Consider the following 6,159-nt stretch of genomic DNA (forward strand, 5'->3'; position numbering starts at 1 on the left):
TCTAACGCCTATAAAACAGGGACTGAAAGTACCAGCCTCATTGTTACCAGGTTTAAGAGAAGGCCCAGCACTAAGACAAGCTCTCAGGAAAATTGAAACACTAGCTCCTCCTTGCCCCTCAATATAGCTCCTTCTCATCTGTCAGGGGCTGAGGAACTGCTGAACCTGTGAACCAAGCACACAGTGTGAGTCTGCAGGCCAGGTGAAGGCCTAGATGGTGAAGTACATGGGCCTTGTGACTCCACTGCTGACTACCAGGCTAAGGAAGGACTGACTTAGCGAGCAGTTCTGAGACCGCTCAGCTCCGGGTTCCCTGTGGCTGTCTCCCACGTACCTCCGACGTGACCAGGGTTTGAGCAGGGGACTCTCAGTCCCCCGGACACACTTGGAATAGCATGAGGGGTGCAGCACAGCCAAAAGCTGAGTGACCATCCCTGGGGAGTCGATGAGGGACACTGATAAAACAATTGCAAAGTTGGTGCCATTTGCTCTTTGGAAGAAGAGGCAGGGCCTGGACAAGGACCGCAGCTGGAAGGTGAAACACAGGCCTGGCTCACAGTAGTGGCAGTGATCAGGCTTCCAGGGGCTATCAGGGGACATGCCCCAGGTACTGGGCCTGCGTCTCAGTCAGCTTGCTCAATTTCACATTCACCTTGCCCTGGTGGGCTTCAGCCACTGCCTCATGCAGCTTCTTGGGCAGGACGTGAACCCCAGTGGGGTACTTATCTAGGTGGGTCCACAGCTCAACCTGCACCATCACCTGGTGGATGAAGGAGTCACTCATCACAAAGCCAGAATGGCCTATGACACAACTCAGGCTGCCAGCAGACCCTCAGCCAGCAGGATGGTGCGGTGCCCGTTCTTCAGCCAGTACTCGGCCACCTGGGGCTTGATGGTCACCTTCTCCCCAGCGTTCTCGCTGAGCCTCTTGACATCAATCTCCACATCAAAGTGTCCAGTGTCACACAGGATCAAAGTGTCCAGTGTTACACATGATGGCCTCATCCTTCATCTGCTCTAAATGCCAGCCAAGGATGATGTTGACACAGCCTATGGTGGTGACAAAGATGTTGCCCCCCTGACAGGCTTTGTCCAAGGTGGCCGCCTCGTAGCCCTCCATGGCAGCCTGCAGTGCACTGATGGGGTTGATCTTGGTGATGATGACATGGGCCTCAAAACCCTGCAGGGCCTGGGCACAGCCCTTGCCCACATTGCCACAGCCTGCTGCCACCGCTACCTTGCCAGGAATCGTCACCTCTGTGGCCCACTTGATGCCATCTATGGGGTCCTCCCAGCAGCCACAGAGCTTGTTGAACTTGCTCTTGGTGACAGTCACTGATGTTGATGGCAGGCACCTTCAGGATCCAACTGACCATCATCCTGTGTGGGTTGTGGACCCCAGCTATGGTCTCCTCAGAGGTGCCTCAGATGCCCAGCAAGAGCTGTGGGTACATGGTGTGGAAGAGGTTGGTGAGGTCACCCTCATCCTCCAGAATCATGTTCAGGGGCCCATCCTTGAATTAGCAACTGCTCGATGCACCACGGTTCCTCCTTGCTCTTCTGCCCTTTCAGGCCTATACTGGAATGCCAGCCTTGGCAATGGCAGCCAACACATGGTCCTGGGTGGGGAAGACGTTGCCGCTGGGGCCCCCAGGCCAATGAGGGTGTCAATGTGGATGGCCGTCTCCATGGTCCTGTGCAGGCAGCCAGCCATGTGCGTGCCCTTTAGTGACTTGGAGGCCGAGTGTAGCTCCCGCATGGACGTCAGGCCTGGCATCTCATTCTCTGCAATGTTCGGGGCCTCCTGTCCCCAGGCGGCCAAGCCTATGTCAGTAACTTTGTAGGGCAGTTTGTCAGACAGGCTGGCAGCGCTTGTGATGGAGACAGGCAAAGGGGACTGAGCATTGGTCTGGGGACAAGCACTGGGCAGGTGGCTCCAGGCAGGGCCTCTCTCTCTCTCTCTCTCTCTCTCTGTGTGTGTGTGTGTGTGTGTGTGTGTGTTTTCTATTTTACATTTCAAGCAGATGTCCAGGCCCTTGGTATTACACAGGTACTTGCAGTTTGTATTAGCCATGGTTACCCAGAGAAATAGAACCAACAAGATATATTATAGGAATGGGCTCATGTGGTTATGGAAACCGAGAAGTATCACAGTTTGCTATCTGCAAGCCACAGAACCAAGAATGACAGTGGTGTGCCTCAGTCTGAGTCCGACTGCCCAAGAATTAGAGGGTCAGGGGCGGGGGCAATGGCATAAGGCCAAATGCTGTGACCTGAAAGTTAGTGTCCCCTCAAGATTCATATGTTGAAATCCTAACCCCCAAGAGATGGTATGAGGAAGTGGGGGTTTGGGGAGGTGATTAGGTCACCAGGGTGGAGCCTCATGGATGGAATTAGTGCCTTTATAGAAGACGCCCCCTCCACCATGGGAGGACAGAGAAGACATTGTTGGCCAAGAGATGCTAACATGAAGCAGAGAGCTGACTTACCAGAAACCTAATCCGCCTTGATACGAGCTTCCCAGCCTCCAAACCATTCAAAATAAATTCCTGTTGTTTAAAAATTATACCGTTTGTGGTAGTTTCTTTACAGCAGGCAAAATGGACTAAGGTACAGTGAGAAACAGTGGCCTGAAGTTAAACTCTCTTCCATCTTGTGTGAAGAGGAAACTCCTGAGAGGCGACACTCAGTGTCTGTGAATGGGGGAGTGGGGAGGGAGGGAGCAGGCAGAGGTCAGGGGTGAGAGATGGAGTGTGCACATCACTGGAACCCCAGCGGGTCCCTAGATGGTGACCAGGCTCAGGGACCCAGCCTCACCATGGCCACCGGGACTGAAGGGCCCATGCAGGCTGGACACTGGGTAAACGGGGAAGCTGAGAGGACTGCTGACCAGGGGGATTCTGGACACTGGACTTTGACCCAGCCCTGGAGAAGGAGGAGTTCTTCAGGAGGATGTGAAAATTCTCCCTAAATATCAAGAGTTCCATTTCTAAATCATGAATCTTTAGATGAACAACCAACCTTGCAAAAATTTCACAGAACACTGGAGAATGTGGCCCCAGCTTGGGGGTGTTCACTTCTTCTATCAGCTGGAGAGTTTCCATGGAAAGTGTAAGAAAGCCTGCCTCAGGGTCCATATGGCAGATCCCAGCCTGAGCCTGCCTGCAGGCTGTGCAGAGGGAGGACCCAAAAGGAGACCAGAAGGACAGGACAATAGTGACTGCAGGTCGCCGGCTCGTGATCACAGGGCAGCCAGGCCTCAGCAGGACCACACATTGGAAAGCCCACAGGAACTCTGCTTAGGGTCTCCTTCAGGCTCCCCGGCTTCCTGGGCCATGCAGCCTCAGCCCAGCCCCTCCCCTCCCTCTGCACCTGCCCTCTCTGCCCCACCTCTGCCTCTCTGTGCACTTGGCTGTTAGTAGCCCTGCAGTCTGTGGTTGCTCGTCCTCTGTTCAGATGACCCCATGGCCTTGTTCCTGGGGAGAGATTCTGATGCTCTAGTCTCGGTCAAGGTGTCCCTGCCTGATCTGACCACCAAGGTCATACCATACAAACAGAGCTGCTTCTGGGCCCAGCACGGCGTGTGGGGCAGTTTGAGTGTGTGGCTGTGGGTGGAGCAGGTGCCCCCAAAGTCATCTCCAGCATGTGGAGGAGACTGCCCATCTGTCTCCCCGTGAGTGGCCCCTGTCACTCTGCTTCCTTCACTCCTCCTCCTGATGGCTCCATGAAGCTGAGCCACATGAGCAAGTGAGCGTCCCTCTGCCCACCCTCAGTGCCCAGCACCACCCTTCCATCAAGGCCCCACTCCTGCCTGCTGCCTGCAGCCTACCCAGTGAGCTCATGCTAGCTCAGAGACCAGGGCTGGGCTTGGGCAGAGGGGACGGGGGAGTCCCATGCCTTCCGTGCAGGAAATGTAGGTGTGGGCTGCTAACAGCAAAGCCATTGTATTTGTCCACTAGGTGGCCAGGACAAAGTTCTACACACTGGGTGACCAGATAACAGACATGTTTTCCCTTAGAATTCTGCAGGCTGCAAGTCCAAGGTCAAGGTGTGGGGAGGGTTGTTTGCCTCTGAGTCTTATGGGATCGGGTTTTGCTGCTGACTGCCTTCCTCCTGCGTCCTCCCATGCCTTTTCCTCTGTGCATGTCTGTTGCCTGAGCTGTTCCTATAAGGACAACAGTTGTACTGGATTAGGGGCCACCCTAACGACCTTGTTTAATTTAACCTTCACAAATTCTCTCCAACCTCAGTACAGCTGCATTCGGAGGAAATGGAGGTTATGACATTAATGTATAAATTTGGGGCGGACATAATTCAGTGCATGCCAGGCTTTATCCGTGGCACTCCCTTCTCTAAGTGGTAATTTCTAAAAGAAACTGGGTCTCTGGGAAAAGATTCTAATACGTTTGAAGCCAAAAGACCCCAGTTCTGGCTGGACTGCATTGTTATGGGTAGGTTGGGAGCCACAGGTACGCTGGTCTCTGCAGAGACCAGAGCTGTCCAGAGAGAATGAGGTTCTGTACATCCCCACAGCACACCTGGGCTCCTCAGTGGCCGCTCCTGTATGATGAGCTCCAGGCATTTGATGCCATGTTGGGTCAGGGCCCCCTGGCTCAGGCCAGCCTGCAGTATTGGAGGGACCTTGGAATCTCATCTTTTCCTCTGATGAGTGAGGAGCCGCGGTAGACCATGTGGGTGCCTCAGTGTTCTGGGGCAGTGACCCCCTGCTCATGATCCCTGTGGAGGTCACAGGGATCTGAGGATCAGGGACATCCAGGCCAGAGTGCCCAGTGGTTCAGCTCATGAGTCCAAAGGTGATCTGAAGGTCTCAACCTCACAGATACAATTATTGCAACCAGAAACCCTGGTCCTTCCTTTACTATATCCCTGCTTCTGTGGATGAATGGGGGTACCCCAGGAGGAAAACTCTTGTTCAGAGAGCAGATGGCCCTCGAGGTGATGGTTTGACAGCTGGACTCCATGAAGGGGAGGGCAACCCGAGCTCAGGCTGTCTCAGAAATGGGAAGGAAAGAAGTCTGCAGAAGCTCTGCCCTGGTGTGCAGCAGGCAGCAGGCACAGGAGCTGAGAGGCAGCTCCCATTTCCTATCCCTCCAGGTGTTCCTGCCTTGGTGGCCTCGGGCATCAGGGACCCAGGGGTCTCCCTGAGGACTGGGCTGAAGATGAGAAGGAGGTGGTATGCCAATCCATTGTTCCATGAGACCCATGTGTTACATTTGTTTACTAAGCCAATGTTACAAACCAATTTTAAAACAATGTTTGCAGAGTCATGAAACAAATACCACAGAGCAGCACCCAGCACAGAGGAGGGCCGCCTGCCCTGGGCACCTGAGGGAAACCAGGGCCCCAAGTCTGCAGTGAGCTGGTGCAGAAACTCTGAGCTGAGAAGCTATCATACCCATCTGCAACTGAGAGAACCTGCCAGGCTCCCACAACACCCAACAGGAAACTCTCCCAGGGAGATACCTTCCTCATCCAGAGGAACCGGGACTCTCATGGAAAACCATTTCCTACGGAAGACGAGCTCAGAGAAAAACTCCCCGGTATCTCCCCAAAGAGAGGCAGCAGACACAGGAAATGAGGAGATTCAAGGCCCAGAAAGTAAAGAGAACAGAGTGAGCCAAAAGGAACATTGAAATAAGGGTGTGTGAAATGTTCAAAAAAGACAAAGGAATAAAACTATATGACAAGAACAACTCATTGTAACACATACAGAGCTTTAAGGACCAAAGTTCTAAAATGTGTTAATGAGAAAAGAAACACAACCAGAGAGTTTAAGGCAAAAAGTGGAATAACTCCAAAGACAGATGTGAGCAGCATCTGCTCTGCAGCACCACTGACCGAGATGGAGACCAGAAACAGAACGCTGTGTGTGAGTTGCAGATAAGGAGTGTCTAGCAGGACAGCTCACTCCTACATCTGCAGCTCACCCCAGCATCCTCAGCTCACTCCACCATCCTCAACTCACCCCAGCATTCTCAGCTCATTCTACCATCCTCAACTTACTCCAGCATCCTCGGCTCACTCCACCATCCTCAACTCACCCCAGCATTCTCACCTTACACCAGCATCCTCAGCTCACTCCAGCAACCTCAGCTCACTCCAGGCATCCTCAGCTCACTCCAGGCATCCTCAGCTCAC

The 6,159-nt window shown here is 53.5% G+C and overlaps 1 pseudogene; it reads right to left on the bottom strand.

The window, feature by feature from the left end:
- Positions 1–210: 210 nt before the first annotated feature.
- On the bottom strand, positions 211–1,792 carry LOC116544021 (annotated as a pseudogene).
- Between the last annotated feature and the right edge of the window lie 4,367 nt (positions 1,793–6,159).

Source organism: Sapajus apella, unplaced genomic scaffold (genome assembly GCF_009761245.1).
Source record: "Sapajus apella isolate SASKATOON/1434 unplaced genomic scaffold, GSC_monkey_1.0 scaffold203, whole genome shotgun sequence".
Classification (NCBI taxonomy): domain Eukaryota; kingdom Metazoa; phylum Chordata; class Mammalia; order Primates; family Cebidae; genus Sapajus; species Sapajus apella.